The sequence below is a fragment of the Micromys minutus genome (genome assembly GCF_963924665.1).
Source record: "Micromys minutus genome assembly, chromosome: 3".
Lineage (NCBI taxonomy): Eukaryota > Metazoa > Chordata > Mammalia > Rodentia > Muridae > Micromys > Micromys minutus.
The window spans coordinates 48,098,624-48,124,833 of NC_137972.1; the positions used below are offsets into that span (position 1 = coordinate 48,098,624).

General features: G+C 45.8%; 1 protein-coding gene across 1 annotated transcript in view; it reads left to right on the plus strand.

Annotated features, from left to right (window-relative positions):
- Nucleotides 1-5,741: 5,741 nt before the first annotated feature.
- FRMD4B (FERM domain containing 4B) overlaps nt 5,742-26,210 on the plus strand; it is a 221,295-nt gene continuing 200,826 nt past the window's right edge. Inside the window, exon 1 of the mRNA XM_080913704.1 lies at nt 5,742-5,859. The gene's annotated coding sequence lies outside the window, so the exon portion shown is untranslated. The remainder of the gene's footprint in view (nt 5,860-26,210) is intronic.

A 26,210-nucleotide genomic window follows, 5' to 3' on the forward strand; every position in this document is an offset into this window, starting at 1 on the left:
CCTATCATCTAGGGAAGTCAAGGAAGGAACCTGGAGGCGAAAGTTGAAGCAGGGACCCCAGAAGGATGCTGCTTCCTGGCTTGCTTTCTGGCACCTGCCCTCCTCAGTCAGTCAGCAACAAGACAATGTGCTGTAGACATGCTGACAGGCCAACCTGATGAAGGGGTTTTCTCAGTTGGGCCTTTCATCTTGCCAGGAATGTCAACTTGGCAATGAAAGCTAATTATGATGTATGTTAAGGTTTAAATCTGAAATGTAATGTACAGGTTCAGTTCTAAGTGGCCTGTCTCAAGCTTGGGGTGATGTTTTGAGTGTTGTAGAACCGTACGGAAATGAGGCGTGACTTGTGAAAGTGGGAACTGGGAGCAGGCCCTTGTATGTGCCCCCCAAACCCACCCTAAGCTGTCCATTTCCTGCCTCTGCATCACGCTCCTGACACCGAGCAGCGCTGAACTGTGACGTAGGCTCTGCTGTGATGACTGAGACCCCCTGAAACCACGAGCCAGCACAAATCTTCCTTCCTTTAAGCTGTTTCTGCCTGGTATTCTGTCCCCGGGACAGAAAGGTCACCGATGCAATGTGCAATATTGTGAGCAAAAAATATACATGAACAGAGCTCACTGCACAACAGGGCTCTGTGGAGCAAAATGAAAATATCTCAAAAATATAAGGCTTGGAGTAAAATATTGTATGGAGCATTTAAAAAAAAACAAGTTTAGGATCCTTAAAACCATAGCACACACATGCACACATAAATAGATATTTATTTAACTCCTGGTAGTGGTCACCTGCAATAGCCAAGGAGAAACTGGACTGGAGAAATCAGCCCAGGGGCGTTAAACTTTGTGTGGCTCTTAGTTTTCTAGAAGTGAAGGCAGGATATGAAGTCAGTGTGAAGAGGAACACTGTTTCCAGCAAGGCTCATGGGTGGAGTTTGTTGCTGTACCTTGGCTGTACTGCTGTACTTCACCCCTGAGGACCTCTGTGGGGACACCGAGTGATGGCCTGATTCAATGGGAGGGCTGTTCTAGAAGTAAGGACCTCAAGTGATGCCTGCCTCCGTGGCTTTGAACCCCCAAGAGCAGAGAATACCCTTTGTGCCCCATTGCTTCATCACACAAAGCCCTCCCCTGAACCGCACTTTCCCTGAAAGCTCTCCCCTCCCTGCTTCCCCGGCTTTGAAGTTGTCTGAGCAAGGCCGGGCGTCTGTCAACTGTTAGACTTGTAGCACAGTGGCCTGACGCTCTGACAGCTGAGGAGCAGGGACCGTCCTCCCAGCTGTGCTTTAATCCTGGGACTTTTTCCTGATTAGTTTTCCTTCCGGTGGTAAGATACGAAAAGGGTGAACGTTCCCGTTTCAAGATGTCCGGTTTCTACAAAGTAATGACATGAGCACTGTTGTCAAACTGCAGGCGGCCGTCATGCTCAGGACCTCATGGTCTTAAACTGGAGCTCTCCGCCCACGTAGTAACCATCTTCTGTTCTCAGTTCCTCCCTTCCTGGTGTCTTCTGTTTTCTCCGTAGACTAGGACTCTTCCCAGAATACCACATAGGTAGAATCAGGCAATATTTGTCTTTGTGTGCTGGCTCCTTGTGTTTAGGGGGTTGCTTTTGAGACGACTCCCCATTTTACCTTGTGTCTAAACTTCATTCTGTTTAGAACAACCTTCCATTGCATGGCGAAGCACACTTGGCTTGCCCATGTCAGTGGAGTTCTGGATTGTCGCTAGCCTTGGCTACTGTGAAAAGCTCAGCCTTGAACATCAGCATACAAACATTTGCTCATATCCCTCCTGTGTTTGAGGCAATGCCTAGAGGTGGCTGAGGAAGCCCGAGGGGCATTTAAGACTCATCTTTGAGTGACTGCAAACTCTAACAGAGCAGCACCTTTCATTTCCATCAGCGGTGTCTGGTGTGGTTTCTGCACATTGTTGTCCATTCTTGCTATTTCCTGTTTGCAAAGTCACTCAAATGGGTGCTGTTTCCTTTAAAGTCAATGCTAAACCTTATATATTCTTTGTTTTTTGTTTGTTTGTTTTAACTAGCCTCTTAACACCCTGGATAAGTTCAGCATTTTCCCAGATGCGGTATACATGACATGGTTTGGGGGGCATCTCAGGGGATCTGATGCCCTCTTCTGTCTGGCTTCTGTAGGCATCTTAGTTTAAGTGTTCTATTAAATACCATCACTAAAAGCAGCTTGGAAGAGTGAAGGGTTTATGTCATCTTACAACTTTCAAGTCTCGCTTCATCCCCTGAGAGAAGTCATGTCAGGAACTCAAGGAAGTGACCAGGAGTCATGCAGAAGCCATGAAGGAGTGCTACTGACTGGCTTGCTCCTCGTGGCTTGCTCAGCCTGTTTTCTTATACTATCCAGGACAACCTGCCCAGGGCTCTCACCACCCACAATGGGTGGAGCACTCCCACATCAATCATTATTCAAGATAATACTCAATAGACTTGCTTGTTGCCCAATACATACAGACACTTTCCCAGTGCCCCTAACAAGATGTTCCTCACTGTGTCAACTTGACATAAAAACCAGCCAGCACAATGAGTCTCTTAAGACAAGTCTTAATATAATCTGACTAATGTCCTTGTAAAAGGAGGAAGGATGAACACAGAAAGAGAGACGCCAGGGCTGCGTGCACACAGGAAAGATCATATGAAAGAAGTGTGGGGTAGCCATCTGCAAGCCAAGCCAAGAGACTGCATGCAACTCACCCTGTCATTGACTAAATCCCAAATTTCCAGCCTTCATAACCACGAGGACATAGCTTTTGCTCATTTAAGTCCGCAGTCTGCTTCAGTTTCTAATGACAACCCTAGAAAACTGCTGTTGACCCAAAGCCATCCATTGTACTGAGAGTTTGCACGGCTTGTCTCGTCCTTCTGGTCCCAACATCACAACTGTCTTCTTCGGACTCTTAAGGATTTGGTTGTATGTTGATTACATTGACATAGCTTGTGTGTTCCCTGACTTTTGGCATGTCCCCAATGGTGGCAAACTCTAGAACTACAGATTCCTATAGTGTTTGTATTGATTATTTTCATGTCACTGTGGCCAACAAACCTGAAAGGAGATTGTAGAGAACAGATGTGCTGCTGATCCCTGGCTCTAGAGGGTTCATCCCATAGTTACTTGGCTCCATCCACTTGAGCAGAATTCTGTAACGGGAGAGCATTCGTCAGGAGAGGTTCTCACCCCATGACAGACAAAAAGCAAAGAGGTACTGGAGGCCAAAAATACCCTTCAACACTAAACCAGTAACTAATCCCTCCAACCAGATCCCACCTCCCAAAATTTACAGTTTCCCACAAGTGTGCCACCAGCTGGGGACCAACTGTTCAAAGCAGGAGCCTGTTGAAACCACAGCGATGCTCTGAGTCCATTTCTTCTCTCTCCTATTATGTCCAGTACAGATGAGCTGCTTCTATTTCTGGACTCTGGGGTTTCCAGCAGATCCCTATTTCCGTGGCTTATTGAGCTGAGTGGCTTGTCACAGACAGGAAGTTGGTGTGGGGGGGGGCATAATGGGGGGATCATAGGATCTGAAAACTTACTAGCCGTGTGCAACCTCAGACAGGCTATCTTACTTTCCTGGCTCAGTTTTCTGGTTTTCATGGTATGTTAATGTGTTTGTTATTTTCAGAGTTTCTGGAAGCATTTAGTGTTACCAAAAGGAATGGGCAAGGGACAGGCATGGCACTGGCACTCTGGATGGCTCAGGTTGGTCAATCAATAGTAGCTTTCTAGGTGATGGGGAAGTATCTGCTTATCTCTCCCTTTCTGCTCTTGTGTTTTGAGTTTGTATAAGCTGTGTCGTGTTTGCTTACCTAAGAGGTTTAACTAATTCCCTGTGTTTGGTGTATGCAATATGGCTTATGTCAGCACTACAAGGCTTAGCTGCTCAGGGAGTTTCTGTGGCCTGGTAGACACATAAAAGGCATGTAATAAAATAGGAGGTATGTACATCTTTTGAGGGTGACTATGTAACCTTTTGCACGATCCTTCTCTTTATCTGCAAAGTGAGGCCTTGGTCTAGAATACATCTCTAGCATATGTTTTTCTGAAACCAACAGTTTACCCCAAAGTTGTGAGGCCCAAGAGGATGGACCAGCTATCCAGTCTCATTGGCTTCACTCGTTTGCTGAGACAAGGCTTCACACGGAGTCAAACTAGCCTAGAATTTGCAATATAGTCTAGGCTGGCCCTGAGCTCCTGGCAATCCTCCTGCCTCCGATTCCTAAATACTGGGATTGCAAGTAGGAGCCACCATGCCCAACTTTTTGGCACTTTGATACTTATTTTAAAACAGCTTACATAAAAACAGCCTCTATTGGCTTTGGAAGATTAAAGTAAATGAACTTGTTTCCTGCACAACTTGGGATTTTCTTATAGAAGAATGCTGGAAAATATTGCATGGAACTTCCAACCGGCACTATGTTTTATTTGTAACTGACTTCCTACAGTTTTTGTCATGGTTTGGGTGTTGAAGTGTCTCCTCTGATAGATGCTGGTGTATCGATGGATCCATACATTTGTGATGCAAAACCATGTTGCTCTTACTGGAATGTGGGCAAATATTTGAAGATAGGGCCATGTTGAAAAGTCATGAGGGTGGGACCTTAAAAGTCTCACCCCGCCCTTCTCTCTTGATGTCCTTTCTGTGACAGCAACCACCTGCTCCCCACGTTCTTACCACCATGATGTTCTATTCTACCTCACAGTGATGGAGGAAGGCAGCCAGGGGACACCCTCTGAAACCATAAACGAGACGACCAAGTTTTTCCTCTGAAATAATTGAAGGTCTTTGTCATAGCATGAGAAACTGACAGGCATGGTTTCTGCACCGGAAGACCGACTTTATCCTGTGGCATCTGTGAGCAGAGCAGGGCAAAGGTGCTTGTAGGGATCCATGTTGAGTTCCTTCTGCCTCCTGCACCAACTGGACTCACGCCTGTATCCAGAGTGGGTACAGAGGAGCAAGTGACGGGAAGCTGCCAAGGGGAGGGGGTGACAGGAGTCTCATTCATCCACACAATGGAACGATGGAAGCCACATCTGCTGTGTCTGCCCTCCTAGTCCAGCGTTTACCCGCTGCTGTGTGAAGCTGTTTGGCCAAACAATTGGCAAGGGGGAGGCGTGCTTACTGAATGAAGCAGAGTCTCCAGGGCAAAGCCATCCCTTTTAGAGGGAGTATGATAAATACATCTAAATGGTCTCAAGACACAGTGCCCACACCAACGGTTAGTTCATCAGCATCCACGGCCACCTTCCTCCTTACCACAGTCAAAATCTGTTCAACACCACACTCAAAGCTGCCATGCTGTTTTGGGTAATGCCGAGACTCGGGTCTAAGATGCTATTTCCCTGGGTTCTCAATCCTACTTACCCTGACAGCCCGGAGTATACTGTGGGTAACTCCCCACCCTTCAGAATCTCCCCTTAGAGAAACCAGTGCCTGACACCAGATGTCCAGGGCTCATGTGATGACGCAGGTCGTCAGGGAGAGGTCAAGTCATTGTTGCATCTTTGGTTAAGGAGACTAGCCCGTTTTCGTGTGTGTTATCAGAGAGCCCCGTGCTAAATATCTAATTATCCAACTCTCTAAACCTGTGATTAAACTGTAGCCAGCCAAGGGAAAATTAGCAATATAAACTGGAATTGTCAATGACATGTGACTGACGGTCCTTCTAACTGCTGTGGAGAGGACTGAGCCTCTCTGCTCTGTGTTCCAGGCTTTCAGAAGAAAGAATGTGGGGAAGGAAAAGATGACATTGGTGCAGGCCGGACAGAACCTAAGGATCCTTCCTGTGAGAACAGACTGAGGGCGAGAGAAAAGCCATTAGCCAAAGGTAAGTGCTAAGTTCAGTGACTACCAAAGCCTTGGATGAGCTGTGAGCACACTCTAAGGTGTCTCACGGGTGGCTGGGGGGGAGCAAAATTCACATTACCAATAACCATCCAAACATCTGTGTCGGCTCTGATGGAGACAAAAGAACACATTTACTCTTCCACGTTGAAATAAAAGCAAAATGACCCAATGTTGACTGGAAGGCTTACAATTTATAGAAGTTCTCTTCCTAGAGAGAAAAATAAACTAAAACTAAAAGAAAAAGAAAAAAAATTAAAAGTAGCAACTATTCTGTGCTTTAGATGAATTGCCTATGTGTTGTTAAAATTTTGCTCAAGCATTCTATTTGTGAATTTTTTTTAAATGTTTTGTGTATGTATGGGGAGTTTTGCCTGCATGCATGTCTGTACACCCTTCTATTCACAATTAAACACGTAACTATCTCCAGCCCAGTGAACGGGTGGACAAAGCTAATAACGGAGATTTAGTGATTTTGTTTGTTCTTTGACTATTTCATCCATGTGTACAATTGCAGCTTGATCATATCAGGATCTTCCCTTCTTTTATCTGATCTTCCCAACACTGCCCCTTCCAACATTAATGTTCTCTTGTTCTTTTTAAATAACTCATTGAGTGTAACTGCTGCTGTCCATCTGTGCATAGCTATGGCCCCGCCCCCAGAGAACTGGTTCCCATCCTTCCTGATGCTCTGGACCTTTAATACAGTTCTTTGTGTCTCGGAGACACTCAAACATAAAATTTTTGTTGCAACTTCGTAGCTATAATTTTACTGGTCTTGTACAATGTAATGTATATATCTGCATTTTCTGGTGGTCTTTGGTGACCCCTGTGGCTCCCAAAGCAGTCATGAGCCACAGATTGAGAACTGCTACACTAGAGAATGGTTAACCTTTCAGAGGCCACACCCCTAAAGGAAATTCCTTCCCCAGCAGCTCTTCTTTTAGGCCCGGGCATCAGGACCTTCTCCTCTATTCATGCCTAGAATTTTGACTGGCTTGTAACCCTGACTCACAGTCTTTCAGTCCCCTGTGCCATGATTCTGCCCCCTTGCCCTATGTCTCTCGAGGTAAGATTAATATAAACAGCCTATTCGGTGCTTGAACACTCAGCAGCTACTTAATTCTCAGCTCTTTGACTGGTTGTACATAGGATACTAGAAAGTCTAAATGCCCACAGAATTGGCATCAAGGACACAGTAAGAACTGTAATATGTTCCACATCTGGAGTCAATGGGGAAACAGAAAGTGTGCTGTGGGCCACTGAGATGGTTCATGGGTAAGAGCATATGCCACGGAAGCTAAAGGCCTGAGTTCAAATGCCCAGCACCTATGTAAGAAAGCCAGGCATGGTAGTGTGGGGGTTGTGTGTAGGCACTGAGGAGGCAGAAAAGGAGGATCCCTGAGACTGGCTGGTCTGTCAGCATAACTCAGTTTCAGATACTGACAGACCCTGTCTTTAGGGACTAGGGGGAGATGACAGGCCAGAGCACCTGTGGTGGTTTCAATGAGAATGGCCCCTGTGATGGTTTCTATGTGCTCAGCCCAGGGAGTAGCACTATTAGAAGGTATGGCCCTGTTGGAGTAGATGTGTCACTGTGGGCGTGGGCTATAAGACCCTCATCCTAGCTGCCTGGGAGTCAGTCTTCCACTGGCAGCCTTCAGAGGAAGATGTAGAACTCTCAGCTCCTCCTGTACCATGCCTGCCTGGATGTTGCTTTGCTCCCACCTTGATGATAATGGGCTAAACCTCTGAACCTGTAAGCCAGCCCCAAATAGACATTCGTCCTTTATAAGACTTGCGTTGGTCATGGAGTCTGTTCCCAGCAGTAAAACCCTAACTTAGACAGCCCCCACAGGCTCACAGGTTTGAATGCTTGGTCACCAGGCAGTGGCACTATTTGAAAGGATTAGCAGGACTGGCCTTGTTGGGGAGAAGTGTATCACTGGGGGTAGGCTTCGAGGTTTCAAAAGGCCAAGCCAGGTCCCAGTGTCTTTCAGTTCACTGCCTGTTAGTCCAGCTCCAGACCCTTGAGCCAACTGCACTCCTGTGCACAAACCTACACAGACGCACACTCATGCACTTATTTTAAAACTAGCAGAGCTGGCTCCGTGGCCGAGAGCTCTTGTTCTTGCAGATGATCTAGGTTCAATTCCCAGCTCACAACCATCTATAACTCCAGTTGCAGGTGATCTGATGCCCTCTTGTAACTTCCATGGGCACCAGGCACACACATAGTATGCAGACATGCATACGAGCAAAACATGCATATACATACAATGTAAAATTCTAAAAGAAATGAGTTTTGGGCAGGTTTGAGGGATCAAACTTGGATCCTTGAGTCTGTAAAACAAGCACTTTACCAACTAAACTGTTTCCTCGAAGCCCAGACCTTATTTTCCTTTCAAGTGGTACTTCATACTCCCAAGTTAGAAAAGGTAAAGAGAAAGCATCAAATTACTAGCTAACTTCCAGTTATGGTATGTGCTCATTGAAGCCTTTATAGAGCGAAGAGGTATCGTCATTTCCATTTCATGGATGATAACACTGAGAACAGAGAGGATATGCAACACACCCAAAGTCACACAGCCCAGGAAACGCAGAACTGGTCTTCAGGAGGGAAAAGGCTCCGTAGCAGCTGACCACCAGCCTCACCGGCTCTGACTCGAAGGCTTCAGAAGCAAGAAAGCATTGTAGGCTGTGTGAGCCCCCAAGTGTTCCTGGAGACCTAGCAGGCCTGAAAGGAATTTGATTTTCTTCAATATGGCTTCTAACCCGAGGCATACGAAACCCTCTGTCTCTAGCTGGAAGAAGTCTTTAACATTTAGTTAGATTTGACTAGTAATTAACATAAATCTAAATTGTATCATTCTCCTCAACTACAGTCATGATAGCGAACAAAGGAAGGAGTCTTACCAAAAAACACAGGTTTTCAGAGGTTTTGGCAGGGAGAGTTGATAGATGAAATCTCCACAAAGTCTCCATGCTGAAGGGAAAAACAGGAATGCACAGTCTTTCCTTACTCCAAGGATCTACATCTCACAGAACAAGAAGATGATTTAAGAAAGAAAACAAAACAAAACAGTAATGTTCAAGCAAATCGAGTGTTAAAGAGAATTTAAGTTACTTTATTGCAAAGACTTTCAAAAATTTAAAACACATGGGTGAATCACCAAAAAGATAGAATGTACCCTTCTCTTAGTTATTTTACCCCTAAACCCTTCTTCCATGAAATCCCCAGTCGGGTTCGCCGCACTTTCTAGTGGACTTTTTGAAGATCTTTTAAGTAGGAATTTTCCAGATCCACCACTAGGGGTCAGTCGTGTCGCGCCCAGCGCTACCCTGGCCCTTTCCTATCCTGACAAACATTCCCCAAGTAACCCCTCTGAGGCCCGCTAGTGTTTCCAAGTATACACCACTAACGTTCCAGGGAGGCACAAGCAGGTTTAGGAGCCCTCTAAATAGCCTTACTTCCAGACCCACTCCCCACCCCTGCCTCGAGTCTTCATCCTCCGGGGTTCCCCCATTTTTCCTAGGGCCATGGCATTTCTGTCGTCACAGGTTCCAGGAACCCCTTGTGGACTTTGCAAGTGGTCTCTGAGGAGAAATTCATCAGGCACTGCAGGAACTGCACCGCCTTTTCCGGTGTAAGCTTCTGTTTCCTGTCAGGCCTGGTTGGCTTCTCTGAGGAAAGTTATGAAAGCCATGAGTGGTTTGGTCAGTGCCCCAGACATCACTGGATCTGATATGCCTCTAGTAAGGAAGCCACCCTCCCTTCCCATGCCAGGACAGACATCATCAATCTCCCACAACACCCCTTGTTCTCAGAACTCAAAATGGTCTCAAGATCCCTTCCTGACTTAGGCAGACATTACTAATCAAAAGGCTATTAGTTAACATAACTTTACCTTGAAGGTTATCATGTAAGTTCTGTCCACACTTTGAACCTTCTCTGGTGATTCAGCTTAATTTCTCTAATTTTTTATGGGGAGAAAAGGTTACACACACATGGAAAGAAAAATTGGTCATGTATGACGGCACAGACCAAAAAAAAAAAAAAAAAAAAAAAAAAAACCTGGGGAGCTTGGGGTTAGAGGACATGGAATTCAAAGACGTGTCTCAAGAAGATGGTGTTTTGTTTGTTTCTGACCCGCAGTAAAGTTTGTCTCTACAGCCCCAGCTAGTTTTACTATAGCTTCCTCATGATGCCCTCTCAGGCGCCATGTGTAATTGAAACAGGGATGCTGTTACATCCCAGCATCAGCCACAGGCCCAAACCTGGGCCACCCTGAGGCTTACCTTCTGGATCCATGATACTATTATATGACACATATCCCATTTTAATTAGCAAGTCCATAGAACTAGCAGGTTCTGTGAATAAAGTGCTGAGAAGATTCTGCGTGCGTGTGTGCGTGCAAAACCTGTGTCAGGTTTGAGAAGCAGGAATACAGTGGCGGACTTGTAGCCTAGTCGACATCTGACAGCCTCGTTCTATTGAACACTGAACACATACTTAGTATTACAGACTCAGAGACACGATGGCACAGCCACTAGGCCTGGCTTCTGAAGTGAAGTGAGGCCCGCTCCTTGGCTTAATTGGTATTAGAGTCTCTGGTGACTTACACTTAACACCCACCTCCTGTGGCTCATTTGTGTAGCCAGTGCTGCCACTGTGAAGATTGTGTGGGGTTGGGAATTTGATAGTATAATTACCAGACATTTATGGTGCCTGCAGGTGCTGCAATGTAAGATGAAAAAAAAAAAGCAGCCATGTGCACTCTTGAATTCCAATTCCATCAGCTATGAGATCTGACAGCTAGGCCCCAGGGTCAAAATTTAATTCATCAATGGAGCACTGGGGAGTGAACTGTCCCCTCGTGGCTTCGGGACACTGTTACCCATCAGGTAGGAAGGTGAGAAAATAATGAGCAGCCCTGTTCCACCTTGCTGTCAATCTCTAGAAGCTTCCCTGTGAAATTCCATGCCATCCACATCCTTAGGACAGCTGAACAGATTAGCCTTTGTTAAAGAACTTGCCAGAAGTACTCAGCATGGGGGGATTTTTAGTGTCAAGAGGAGGGGACAAGGGCCTATTAGATATTGGGAAGAGAGCACTGTGGAAATATTACAATGGGAGATGAACATTCTCAGCTCTGTGAAGGCCGAGAAGAAGTGGGTGTCTTTAAGGAGCGCTAGCACACCTCCCTCTACCGGGCTGCCGAAAGCCATCGGACATGCCAAAGATGAGATCCAAAGGTTGGGATAAAAAAGCTGTGTGACGTTTTAAGTCCTGCCTGAAAGCTAAGGTCAACATCACCCTCATCTGTGTTACAGAGCCTCTGGCCCGTTTGTGGTTCAGGAGCTTACTTGAGTTCTTTTAGCTTTACCTCGATAGAGTAGCTTCGGAAATTAACCAAGTGCTGCTCAGGAAGTCTTAAATGCATCTCCTCACATTGAAAGAAGCTGCTTTGACTTCAACCAGGAACATTCACATGGGGATTCAAGGTAATTGACAGATATGTGGGTTCTTGTGTCTCCTCAGAGTCATTTGATTTACGACCAGAGGGAGGATGAAATGCACCTCATTTGTTCATTTCTTAATCAAGGGGTTTCCCCTTACATATAGTTTCTGTTCGTGTAGCTTATGAAAAAAATAATCTGGAGGTAACAAACTGAAAGGCAAAATAAAATGTCTTCATTATCAACCCAGGTAGTTCAGTACAGGCTGAGTGTCCCTTATCTGAGCTAATTGAGGACAGTGTGTTTTGGATTTTAGATTTTTTTTTTTTTTTTTTTTTTTTTTTTTTTTTTAGTTTTAGAAAAGCTGTATTCCCATACTGACCTCTTTGGAACAAAACCCACACCTAAACATAGATTTCCTTCATGTTTCTCATGCAGTTTGTTACGTGTACTATACATAAGCCTGGGGTGATTTATACAATATATTAAATAATTCTGTAAGTGAGACAGATTTGTGGTGTGGAATTTTCCACTGTCGGTGCTTAAGCAATCTCATGTTTTGGAGCATTTTTGCGTTTGGTGTTTTTGGAGACATTCAGCCTGCAGTCCCAAATAATTGGACATCGTGGATGTTCAGCTTCTGCCTGCTGTGCTATGACTGGTGCTCTCCAGGGGGCAGTCCCTCCTAGAATCCTCCCCTTTCAGCTGCCCTCCATGCAGATTCTCAGCTACACGGCAGATGGCGCTGCTGAGCAACACAGATGCTCCCAATAGCTCGTCCCCGCCTTGGAGCACAGCTCAGCTTACACAGTTTTCAGATAAAGATCTATAGAGTTCTTCCAGCAGTGTGCGCAGCAAGGGGACCTTATCCAGTTAGTGTCTTACACTCAACAGAAAACTGGCTTGAGCTGGCAAAGTGCTTCTCTGTGGTTGCATATTTTCTTTATTCCCTGTCATAATGGAGTAAGTTACCAATGACTTACTTTTACCTATCCATCAATTCTCCCGGGGAACGCTCTAGAAAACAAATCCGTTTCAGCAAAGTGGCAAAGCTCAAGTATCCCTGCTTCGAAAAAATGCACTAATAAATTTAATTTATACTGAAATAGAGTTATTAAATATTAAACATGTCTGTGATGTAAGCACTCTGGCTGATTTCTACAATGAATATTTCCATACGATTGATATTTGGTGCCATAAAAAAGAGTCTCCAATGGTGCTTATTTTATTAAGACAAAATGTGAGTTCTGTGGATGAATCTTGTGGCAACTGTAATGCTGAGCTGCGAGGAGGATAAGCAATGTTTTCCACCTAGGTACCTGCTGTGTGTTAGAAACGGATCTGTGCTTCCCGAGGATGATGCTGGCAGAGAAACTATAGTTCAAGGCTCCCATTAGTAACTGAAGGGGGTTAGAGATAATGGTGATAAAAGATGTAATCTTCTCTAACAGATCTATATTCTGTTCTTGAATTCTCTTCGAGGTTCCTTGGAGAGTCATGGGTGTCTGGCTAAAATCCCATGGTCTCTGAGCTAGGTAGGGTGGGGACAGGGCGAACCCCAAAGCAACATGGAGACGGATGAGACCATTCAGTTTGACTATGGTGATGTTCATGTGAGTGTGAATACGTGTCCAAAACTTACAATCTGTCCATTTGAAAGGGTAAATTCTGCTGCATTAAGTTAAGCATTAAGGGAAGAAAGAATGAGAGAGAGAGAGAGAGAGAGAGAGAGAGAGAGAGAGAGAGAGAGAGAAGGGAGGAAGGAAGGAAGAGAGAGAGGAAGAGAAGAAAGAAAAGGGAGAGAGGGAGGGAGGGAGAGAGAGAGAGAGAGAGAGAGAGAGAGAGAGAGAGAGAGAGAGAGAGAAGAAGAAGAATGAAAAGATAATGGGTGGAATGTTGCTACCAAAGGAAGCAGCTGCTGTTACAGTCCCTCCAATATTAAGGCACCTACAGAGGGTTCATGAGACAGCAGAGGGTAAGCGGAAAGACTCTGTTCCAGTTCTGGTTCCAATGCCTGTTTGCTGTGTGACACAGAGCAAGTTCACAGACATCTCTGTGACATCCTTTACCAGAAAACGCACAGGGCTGTGACTGTGTTTATTCCAAATGAGTGAGGATTAAATGGATTCATGTTTACGGTGCTTATGATAATGAAAATAAAAAAATCAGGCACATAATAAATGCTGTAAAGTTGTGTAATATTTAAAAATAGTTGTGAGGGAGCCAAGGCTGTGATAAAGAGCGGCAAAGTGGAGATTACTTTCTATAACCACTGAGAGATAGCGCCTGACCAGGAGGAGCTAATTAGTGTAAGGGGGGGTGTATTAAAGGGATGAGTGTGTGTGTGTGTCCCAAAAGCCACACCAACTTACTTGTTAGTATTTTGCTAAATGAACTTGATTTTTGGCTCTTACTGGGCCTTGGCTCTCAGCTGCATCACCTCCCAACATCCTTTTCTGTTTCCAAATAACTTCCCCTACTGGACCACCCCACAGGATGGATTTCCAGAGGATAGCACCCATATATTGTGCAGTGTTTGCAAATGAAAATCCTTTTCTGTAGTTAAGCAAAGGTCTCCTATCAAACTCTGGGTGGTCTGGGCAATGAATATTTACAATTCATTGATGTCCAGTGCCTCTCAGATGGTCTCCCATCTGAGTTAACTGTTTGGAGTAAGACAAACAGCTCACCCAATCATTCTCCACTGGGATCCTGCTACTGTTAGGCCAGGGTGCGTCCCTCTTTGGATAACAGTGTGTGAATGCACTTTAAGTGAGATTTTGTTTTAATAGTTTTTCTATGCTACATTCTAGTCACTAGCCATATTGTGTGAGAAATCAGAACCATGGAATTACAGAAACATAACATCATGAAGCAATCCAACGTTTAACGTAATTTTAACCTTTCTCATTAAACCTAAAGTGTAGTTCACAAGACAGAGGGAACAAACTGGGTGTCTACTGAGTCTTTTAAAAATGTCATTAAAGTCTCATTATTTGAGATAGTTTTTGTTGGTTTCGTTTTATCTGGCTGGGCTTGGGTCGTGACACAAGTTCTTCCTTTGTAGCCCAGAGTCACCTTTACCAACACACCCTTCTTCCTTCACTTCACCATGGCTTCCCACCTCCCCTCTTTTCTCTCAAGGACACGGTGGCCTTGTACTTAGAAACTGTTCTGAAACAAAACCCTAACCCAGAAGACTGGGAATCAACAGAAATGTACGTCTCACAGTCTCGGGGCTGGAAGGTCAAGATCAAGGCACCAGTTGATTGGGTCTAGCAAGGTCTCATAGGTATAGATGGTGTCGCTTAGTGCTGCCCTCTACTGGTGTTAAGTGGCAAGGCATCTCCTGTAGCTGCATTTACAACTTACAACAGCACTGCTTACATTCATGAGGGGTCTGTATTCTGGAACTAACTGGTAATTCAGTTTCAATATAGATGTTTTAAGGGGTAAGGACACAAACACTCACACATAGCCAACTCTACAGATCAGCACTCCGGGGTCTCCCTTTAAACACCAACAAAATAACCAACAAAGTTGTATAAATCATGCATGGACTAGAGACAGTGCCCAGGCCTAGACGCCGAGACATGACTCTGTGGTCCACAAATGCGTTGGGCTGCATTCCTGGCTATCCTGTGGGGTCTTTAGCAACAGGGTGGACGTACCTAAAAGTCATGAGACAGATGCAACACCATGAAAGCTGAAGCTAGAAGCCGTGAGTTCCCTGTCACACCTCAGCAGGAAACATGTGTGTGGAGACTCACGTCTTCTCTGATCTGTGTTAAGTCACAGAACGGTTGGACTAGAGCCTCACGTGTTGATTTTAGAGCTTACAAATAAATTTAAGATAGTAGACAGATTTCTAAATTTGGAGTCTGTGATTGATGAGGATAGCCCAGGTTGGTGAAAGGCCTCACAGAAAGGCCTGTGGTGGTCTTTCCCTCCGTCTCTGATCAGTGTTGGTGAAGTATAGCACTTACATGGGGAAATGGCCAGGGTATTAAATTAATGTGCCCAAACCCCATCACTCCCCCATCTGCAGCCCACTGTGGCCATCAGAAAGTTTCCAGAAGGCCACCGGACTGCCTGAGGCCCAGTACAGCATACAGCTCCCTGTTGGAGGATTATGTTACTGTGAGACAGGCTAGTTCATTTTTAAATGGAGGCAGGGAATTTGAGAGCTCTTCCTTTGACCTATGGAGACCATACAATATTCACACTTTGGTTCCTGAAAACATTTTGCTGGAGCACAGTTGTGCCCAGGTGATTTTGTGTTGTCACCTGCGGCCTTTGTGTGGTAAGATGAGAAGTTAGAAGAAACCTTTGATTCCACAAAGTTGAACATATTCATTATCTAGTGAGTGAATGCTTTGGGTTAATGATCAATTTCCAGCAGCTATGTTCTGAATGTAAAGTCTGTTTCATTTTGTCTTGATTTGATCATTATCCGGGAGACCAGTTAGACCAGGGCCACCAGGAGACTCTGCCGTGACTCTGCCTTTCCCTGATCTGCTTTCCCTGCTATGCCAACCCGATATGGGTGACCACTGAATACTTGAGACGTGGAACTGAACATTTAGTGTTTGTTCATGTTTAACTAAATAGAAGTATCCACGTGTGGCTACCCGTGTGGACTCAAGATTACAAACTGCCTGAAGGCTGGGCTTGTTCCCAATTTTTAAAGATAAGAAGCTGTTATGTAAAGGTCAAAATTCTAGATCCTTGTGGAAAATTAGAACATGTAGAGGTAACGTGTTCTGAGAGAGTAAGCTGTGTTTTCCAGCTGCTCCTGTGCCTAGCTAGTGTGTGTGTGCATGCGTGCGTGCGTGCGTGTGTGTGTGTGTGTGTGTGTGTACACGTATATATGTATATATATATATATATCCTGCTTTATTATCATCATCTACCTCAACGCTATACTAAAGTCCAGAGGCATTACATCATCTGGCATTTTTTTTAAAACAAGGTTTTATACAGTCCAGGCTAACCTCAAGTCTTTACATGGCTGAGGATAACCTTGAACTTCTAAACTACCTATCTCCTTCTGCTGAGTGCTTCGATCATAGGTATGTTCGGTTTATGCTAGGCTGGACACTGAACCCAGGGCTCCCTGTGTGGGAGGAAAGCACTTTCCCAACATAGCTACACCGGCAGCCTGTCATTCTGTTATTACGTGACACGTCTTAGGCTGACATCAGTCCTTGAAAGTGTGCCTGCTCCCTGGAACCCTGACGGAAATCTCTGCTGTGTGGTGGGGGTTGCGGGATATCACAGAGTGTCTGAGTGTGTGGATCTCCTTCCCTGTTGGGGATAAGTTGGAGGTGTGTGGGGGAGGATGAGTCTGTTTTCTTCCTCTCCAGGCTGACTCAGTGAGAGGCACAATGGGAGGGAGGGCATGGGAGGGGAGAGTCCTGAACCTGTTTCCTTCACACTTCCTCTCTCATTGTCTGCCTCTGGCCTTGCCATGAGCGGCAATGCTGAAGCTTCTGATGGCCCTCCACAGACTGTCCTCTCCCATGTTTCTGTTCCTTCACAACCCCTGGGTGTGCTGAGATCCACTTTCTTTTTCCCAGAGCCCTGTGGGCTTTCTTCTGAAGTCCTAGCCAATGAAAGTCGGGCACTTGTTAAATCCCCACAGGAAAGGTTTGTGTGGGCCTCCATGGAGGGGTGTTACGTTGTATTGGGTGTTATCTCATCTCCATGTGCTAGTCTGGTTAAAGTTTGCTTAGGAAGAGACCATTTAACTCCATACTTTGGAAACCCATATACCTTGATTTGAGTTGTACTTTGCCAGTGGCTAGGTCAGTGGCCTGGGGAAATTGTCTTCTCCGATGCCAGTGTGCCTGCTACAGCAGCTGCCAGTGACATGAGTGTGTTAGTGAGAGTGACATGGGTGTGATATTGAGCATGACATGGGTGTGATAGTGAGCGTAACATGGGTGTGATAGTGAGCATAACAGGAGTGTGTTAATGAGCATGACATGGGTGTGATAGTGAGCGTGACATGAGTATGATAGTGAGCATCACATGGGTGTGATAGTGAGTGTGACATGAGTGTGATAGTGAGCGTGACAGGAGTGTGTTAATGAGCATCACATGGGTGTGATAGTGAGTGTGACATGAGTGTGATAGTGAGTGTGACAGGAGTGTGTTAATGAGCATGACATGGGTGTGATAGTGAGCGTGACATGGGTGTGATAGTGAGGGTGACATGGGTGTGATAGTGAGCATGACATGGGTGTGATAGTGAGCGTGACATGGGTGTGATATTGAGGGTGACATGGGTGTGATAGTGAGCATCACATGGGTGTGATAGTGAGTGTGACATGAGTGTGATAGTGAGTGTGACATGGGTGTGATAGTGAGCATCACATGGGTGTGATAGTGAGCATCACATGGGTGTAATAGTGAGTGTGACATGAGTGTGATAGTGAGCGTGACATGGGTGTGATAGTGAGCATCACATGGGTGTGATAGTGAGTGTGACATGGGTGTGATATTGAGGATGACATGGGTGTGATAGTGAGCATCACATGGGTGTGATAGTGAGCGTGACATGACTGTGATAGTGAGCATGAAGCCAGATGCCAGGCAGAGGCCTTTACCACTTCTTGTGCAGTCTTGGCCCTCTTTCATCTGACATGTGTCTGGGACCTTTGCTAACTGAGTACAGTTTGGTTTCAGATGAGGCCGTCCCCCTCCCTCATGGGGTCAAAGTCAGGCCTGTGAGTCAGGTGTGCCAGGGTCAGAGCTAGTGCAGAGGGCAGGGCACTCCTGCCAGGATGACTAGGAAGAATCTCTCACCTTGGGGGTTATTTAGTAAGGCAGCTATCAGCCTGAGCCCTTGACTGGTTACTGTGAAAGGACTGGAAAGGACTGGAAAGGACTGGAAAGGACTGGAAAGGACTGGAAAGGACTGGAAAGGACTGCCCCATAGCCAAGTGAGCAGTGAGGAAGTAAGAGAGAGACCTGGAGAGGCAGGCGTTCAGCTGACGCAGAAACCACTGAGCTTTTGGTGTTCATTGGAGTTGTTCATGGTGACTTGGCCTGTTTGACTTGGACTTTCATCCCTGCAGCTGAAAGGCTTGGCTAAACATCTCCCTGCTCCATTTCTGAATTTCCCTCAGCCCTGTCTCCCAGTCTATTTTGCAGTTAACATTAATCTTGTTTCCTGGCTCTGAGCCATCTCACTTACACAGCGGACATTTTCTTCCCAGGATACCTTGCTGCAGGGCGGTGGGAAGGCTCTTGCCTCTTGGCTTATGTACTCTCTAGTTCAGATCTGCACAGTAAACCCCTGGCAAAATGAGTCCATCAATTTTCTATTGGCGCATGACCAATTACCATCAGTGGTGGCTTGCTCAGCACACGTGGTTGGCTATGGGTCAGGCCTCTCACGGAATTTAATTGGGCCCTTTGCTCAGGGTTTCACCAGACTGCAATTCAGGTGCAGGTCCAGGCTATGATCTATCCAGAGGCCCAGATTCCTCCAGATTCCTCCTTCATGCCCACTGGCTGCTGGGAGAATGTGGCTCACTGCAGCTGCAGGACTGAGCCCCTCAGCCACCTGTAGTTCCCCCACAGGCTGGCTCCACAGGAGGGCGGTGTGCTTCTTCGGAGACAGCAGGCCACCTTTCTCTCCCATCTGTCATGATGCCATCACAAGCCCCAGCAGCACACAAAAGCACGGGTTCCTCGGGGAGTGCACACCTGGGGCACATGTTGGCATCACCTCGCACTGGCCTGTCACCTCATGGCCTAAGCCCGCTTCAGTAGTGATTCGTACTGGTTAGTAAAGTTGTCCTACATAAACGGAAATGAGAACTATGGTGTGTGAATACATGGTGGATTTGGAAAGACAAGTATAGTAGGTTGAATAATAATAGGCCAGAGGGACGGAGTCCTAATTTCTGCAATCTGTAAATGTTGCCCTATTTAAGGAAGACTTGGCAGGAGTGATTAAATTATGGTTCTCAAAATGGGAGGTACCCCAAATTATCTGTATAGACCCAGCATATCACCATACATATTTCTATGAGAGATAAATTTTAGACATATATGCAGATCTAGACAAAGTAATCTGAAGACAGAGAGTTGAGCGATGGGGCCACCAATGAAGAAGTGACAACACCCACCGGGAACATGGAGATGCAAGAACCAGAGCCCCCCCCCCCCCCCCGTGCCCCTGGACTGCGATTTTAGCTCAGTGGTAGTGATTTGGAGCTTCTGAGTCTCAACCATGGAAGCTGCCCTTCTGTGGTTTCAAGCGTCCTGTTCTACAGAGGTTTGCTGCAGAACCCCTAAGAAGAGTGCTAGAGCCTTGGAATCCAGCTCATAACCTCAAACGTGCTCAAGCTCAAAGTCAGTTTGATTGGCCTGACTGGTCTTACAGTATAGTACTTCCCCTGACCAAGTCTCTGGAGTGCATGCTCTGCAGCCCTGTGGGAGCTGGTTTAGAACTGACCTGCTCAGAGTTCCATGTGAATCATGTCCGTGGATAACAGCACAGGGCCCAACACGGTTTCATGTTAGCTGGAAAGACAGAGCCCTTTGTTCCGTGAAAGGGTCCTAGTTTTCCTCATCGGTAAGTAGTGCATCTTTCAGGGGAAATTAAGTGAGCTGAGTATTATCGTGTTTTGCTTTGGTTGTTCTCCCTGAACACGTCCACCTTTGTTGCAGGGGATCAACCCACTTGTTCCCCGCTACGCAAATGCTCTAACAGGGACCTCCAGCCCCCGTCCATGTATTGATCATTGATCACATGCTTCATGTATTGATCACATCCCTCACGTGCTTGCTTCCTTGTTTTTACACAGGTTTTAACTCTATAGCAGTTCAGTCTCAGACGTTTGGACTTTCTATCTCATTCTCTTGAGCATTTTTTTTTCTCATTCCACAAACAAGGGTTGATACCCATCAGAGTGTCATGGGAGGTGGAGACATGGTTCAGACTAAATAGACAATATTTCCTTCTCTCAAAAATCTCCATCGATCCAGGGGAAAGACAAAAATCAGATAGACTTTTGAATATGTATGAAACTGCAGGCTGAGTTAAGTCTGAAGACAACATCAGGAGGAAAAAAAAAGTCATTCTGGAAAGTTATTCAACTTGGCTGAGGCTGAATCACTGACTCATGAACAATTTTCCCCCAGATGTGGCTTTTCATCTGAGAGCTGATGGCTAGATCATACCCAATCAGGACGGGGCTCCTATGGGTGTTCCTGAAGAACTATTCAGCCACCTACAGAATGCTGCTAAGGCTGCTTTCTGGTATGTTCTTTCCCCTCAGACAGCACCTATGAGGGCATTAAAGTACCACCCTTTAAAGTTCTCACTGACAGATTCAGGTTGTATCTTTGTCTATCTAGAGCAATGAGCAGGCCCTCACTGCCAACACACACGTCTTAGCATCCAAGAACTGATGGATGAAGACCCTAGACTCAAACAGTATGCAAAGGCAATGAGTATTTATTCTGCAGAAATTATCAACATGCAGGGGTCAACCAGTTATCAAAATGTCAATGACCTAAAGGGCTCAAAGGCCCCCTTTTTTTGCAGAGCTAAGGAGAATTTTTCTGGAAGGGTTAGATAGCCTCTAACATGATTGATTGGCAGGGGCGGAAAAGTGGTATTAGGGCAATTTTGGTTGGTTGCTAAGTTAGTTTCATTATATTTGGTGAGACCTGGGAGAATCTCAGAGACCAGCTCAATTCTTGGTTACCTCCTCCAGCTCGGTGTCCCAAGACCTGACTCAGCTTCAGACTGACCCTCCCTAAATCAGGGCCATCACCGATTAAAGGCCATTGTCAGTGGCTCCCTCTGAGGAGCAGAGTTTGCTTCCAACGGGAATTGAAAACTTTTATTCCCAAGGTTTTGGATCTCTCACGCTGGTACTGCTGACTTTCCCTCTGGGTTTTCACTGAAGAAATACCTTTCAATTACAAGGAAGCATCATTTTCCCCTGCCAATGGGAAGAACTGGCTGCTTTCTAAGACTGATGGTTCTTAGCCACTTGTATTCAACATGCGAACATGGGGAAGGGAGCTTGGCTTTAGTGTAGACTTGTTTTATGCCCCACCTCCCAAATATGGTCAGATGGGCACTCTTGTTCTTTGGGACATCCTCAGTCATGAGAGGCATGCCTTGTTCCCATTTAATATGTTGGAACAGGTATCATGTATTTTGCACTTGCTCTAAAGCAAAGCACCTTACCTGGAGCTCCCTCCCCGCTCTGGAAGCGATGAAATGTAACTGTGCTATTTGTTATTCTTGCTCTAGACATGGAAACGTGCATCTCGAGAAACACAGTTAAAATCATTCCATGTTTTTACCTCCCCCAGGCCAACACTACCCTCCTGAGAAGAAAACAAACCCAATAATAAAAATTTAGCAATAAATGTCCCGAGATAGCCCAGAATGGAGAAATTTCAGAAGGTTCCCATTCCCCATGGGAGTTTAGCAGCATTTGTGGAACCAGAACTTGTTGGGAAAGTAGAAAGTTCCCTCTGCTTGCTTTTCTGAGAAGTTCGCACATTTGTTACTGATGATGATGATGCTGCTTTCTGATGCAGCTCGGAGCATCTGAGATATGGTTGTAATGTCTTCATTCTGCTGCCTCTGGGAAAGCTACACTCATTTGGATGCTCCGCGACTCCATCACACTGTCTTGAGATAAATGAGACAATCAAGCCCAACAGCACAGCAACTAGGAGAAAATGGGACGACGGGAACCCTGGCTATTTCAAGTTCCTTTGCATATTTATTCTGTCTTAGCATCTGAAGACAGCTGGGGAGGCCTGGGTATAAATCCGGATTTCAGTGACATATGATTGACTCAACCAGTGTCCTTCTGGAGAGAGACGGATGGTGGGAAAAGATTTGAGAAGTAGGCAGGAAGTTTTCGTGCTCAATTGACTTCAGGCAGCAGATTTGGTATGAGGCTCGAGGATCTGACTGGAACATCAAATTACCAGAGTCAAATCTAACCTAAGTTACCTTGAATCAGTTTCTGAACATCCCCGTGCCTTTGTGTCCTTACTGTAGGCTGGAGATGACGGAGACAATGCCTACATTATAGAGTCACAGGAAGAGGAGCTGAAATTGACTATGTGTAAACAGCCTATTAGTACTCATTAGTACCAATAGTATTATTATTAGTAATAATAATTACTCTTTTTAAAAGATTTATTTATTTATTTATTTATTTTAAGTACACTGTAGCTGTCTTCAGACACACCAGAAGAGGACATCAGATTTCATTGCAGATGGTTGTGAGCCACCATGTGGTTGCTGGGATTTGAACTCAGGACCTCCGGAAGAGCAATCAGTGCTCTTAGCCACTGAGCCATCTCTCCAACCCTAGTAATTACTCTTATCAGTGTCAGTGATGAGCCTATGTAGTTGTGTGACTTTAATCTACCCTTTAGTAAGTGGCTATTGTACATCATGTACACAATCACCGTGCAAGGTATTAGGAGAATAGTAGTTGCCATGGAAATTACAGAAGAGATTGGCAGAGCAGTGGAACCAAAGAGGACATTAACGCTGACCCACCATTGATACTGATAACCTGTGAACCTTCCCATTGAAATGGAGGATCTGAGGAGGCTATGGAACTTGTCACTGGCACCCTCTCTGCTCTGTCACTGGAGCCACCCCTTACAGCATTCAACCAAGTTAACCCTTTCCTGCAATAAACCTTAAATGACTGGGGAGACAAATTTCTAAATGACAAGGGAAAATTCACACAGATAAAGGTCTGACTCGATGAAGACACCGTTCATCTCTCTCTGGTCTCTTGTGTTTCAAGAGAAATTTAGCTGGATAGACTCTCTTTGACCATTAGAAGGAGGGGCAACCTCTAAACAAGGGACTGTCCACTCCAGGCAATCCACATTCACCACCCTTACCCTGACTGTCCACTTCTGCTTGTTCTCACTAACTTTGGGGCTGTCAAGAGAACAGGAATCCTGAAAATAAACACTTTCGTCCTGTGGTGAAATACCAGTGACTTCTCCAAATTCCAGTTGTTTCTTTCTTGTGACATCAGGAAACTTCAGTTCATCTTTTCTTGGTCCTGATTTGAAAGAGTTGTTTAAATGTATGTTTCCAGTGAGTCAGCCAGTTAGTGTGGGTTATGAGCCAGACAGCTGGGACCTAGGGAAGGCTTGTATGAATCATACTGTTTTTTCTTCCTCCTCCTTTCTCTCTCTCTCTCTCTCTCTCTTTCTCTTTCTCTCTCTCTCTCTCTCTCTCTCTCTCTCTCTCTCTCTTTCTCTTTCTCTCTCTCTCTCTGTCTGTCTCTTTTTTCTCTCCCTTCCCACTGTCTACCCGTTGGACAGCGAGGATAACAGTATTGTGCCTCTCAGAGACTTAATGGATGGAAAGTGATCAGCATGGTACTTGGGACACATGGTCAACCCCAGTAAATGTTCACTGTCGCCTTCATCTAGAGAAAAGTGCCACCTGTCTAACTAGATCATCCAGTGTGTACTATTACTGATACATGTGTGATACATGCATGAGGGCTCCATCTCTTACTGACAAAGCTCTGGTTTAAAAAAATGAAAAATTGTAAATGCCGAGTCAAGAGTTTGTTCTGATTTGGTTTATATCCAGCATGGTGTCACCTTCTCACACCTTCACTCCTGGACGGTTCAAAGTCACCCCAGGAAGATTCGAAGGCTCCATTTTGGAAGTAGAGACATTTTTGTGTGTCCCACAGTTTTTGAGAAGTCACAGGACTGAAAATTTCTGATTCCCCATGCTCTTGACAAAGAGATTCACTTTGCTGAGAAATCAGACCTGGGGTGACTCACATCCCGTGGGAGGAGAAATCAGTTTAGGAAGCCAGTGCTCTCTCTTCCTGTCTGCCCCAGGTGTGAACAGTGTTGCTTAGACACGTTTAATTGCTCGGGCACACCTTGCTCCAGGCTGAGGTCGTGTGGGCCTTTCATAAGTCGAGTCCTCTTTGTGAGGAGTCTTGGGGCAGTGATAAGTCCTGAGTCAAACTTTCTCTAAGCAAAAGCAGCCAATGGAGAATCCACAGCACAGACGGGGAAGAGTGAAGGTAACATAAGTAATCTGAGATCGAGAAGCTGCCAGAGAAAAAAACAGGAAACGTGGAGCGCTCTCACGTTGTGGCTTCGGGCTTAAATTGGACTTCTGAGAGTCCTGAGCTGTCACCACCATGTGGCACCGTGGAGAGTTGAGTGACATGTGGCATCACTGAGAGACAAATGACAATGTTCCTTTGTCAATCAGACAAGCTTTCTCCAGCTGTCACGGGGGGGGGGGGGGCAGTCTGCAGGATTTGTGACTCTAACCTAGGTGACTCCTGAGGATCCCAGCTCCTTTTCTAGAAGGCTGACTGCAGGATTCGGGACACGGTTGCTTGTCGTTACAATTTAAGTGAACACACAATTGCAGCAAACAACAAGTCCTCCCCACCCTGCCCCCTCCATAATCTTTCAAGCATTATTCACTAAAAGAGGATGTCTCAGAGGAATACCTCAGTGGTAGGCTATTGATCTGGCATGTGCGATGTCCTAGGTCTCATTCCCAGCTCCGCAGAAAGAGGACAGTGTGTCCTGGGAGTCAAATGTCATGCTGTTTTGCTTCTCAGTGCTCGTTTCTAGGCCCTACCTGTGTTTGTTTTCTCTCTTGGGCATATGTTTGGTGGTCTGCCCTTAAGGGTAGCATTTTCTCAGAGGCTATTGCCTTACTGGGTGCATGCAGTACACACACCCGGGCACTCTCAGACCCTCCTGTGCTATGCACATTCCCACTGGCTTGTATGCCGCACACTGCCACACACACTAATACATGCTCACGTTCTCCGAGACTGCCTCGAATTCACACCCTCAGCTACACACGCGTGCGCACTCTTTGACATCCGAATGGCATGGGGGTGGCCTGGTGTTCAGAGCTGCTTTTAGAACTCCATGTTAGTTCAACTTGGTAGACAGTGAGTTGTCATCCAAGTGTTGTTGTGATGGAGGGACCAGGTCAAGAGCGAAAGCTGTACTCGGAGGAGAAGGTGAGGAGATGCTGTTCGCTACGGAACCTGAAGGCAGCATGCCAGGGTCTATTCTGTGTCCTTCGAAACAGCATTTGTTTTCAGGAAATGTGATCTTTTTGAAGAAAGGGTGGAGTTTGGAGGGTACTGTCTGGAGTTTCTGGGGAGTTTGAAAGTGGAGGCAACCACAATTTATACTGGCTTCCATACTGAGATCGCTATTGGCTCCGAGAACTGGGTTGCCTGCTTCAGACAAAGTTTGATCAAGAGGCTGACAGTGTGCCCTGGATTCCTTTTGTCCTGCATTTTCTGCAGGTGATCTCTGTGACCAGATCGTCCTCCTTTACAACAGCACGAACACGTGGTTAAGTTGTTCCTAGAGAGGGTAAATGGTCCCGCCTCCCAGAATTCTAAGCGATAAACCTCACATTCTCTCTGATGGGTTGCCTCCTGTCCCAGGTCCACTTGCATGCTACCTGGTGTGTGCACAAGCTAATCTGGAGGATTGCTCCCAGAGTGAGGGGTTGAGGAGAGTGATGGATAAAAAAGGAACACCAAGAAAGCCAATGGATGCCACAGGCACCTAAACCACCTGATGAGACCTCCAGCTAGCTGGAAGAGGACCTCATTATATTCCCCACGTCATCTTATCAAAGGCTGATGACACAGTGTGAACTCCCTGCCCCCTACACCTCACAACTTTCCATGGTACACACAGACACAAGGGGCTTGTGTCCTCGCCTTGCTACTCTAGCTGATTTCCACTTTGTGGACTTTTTCTGGAAATGACTCTATAGCCCAGTAGACTGCCTCTCCTAGACGAAGAAAGAAGTTCAGACTTTTGCCTCCA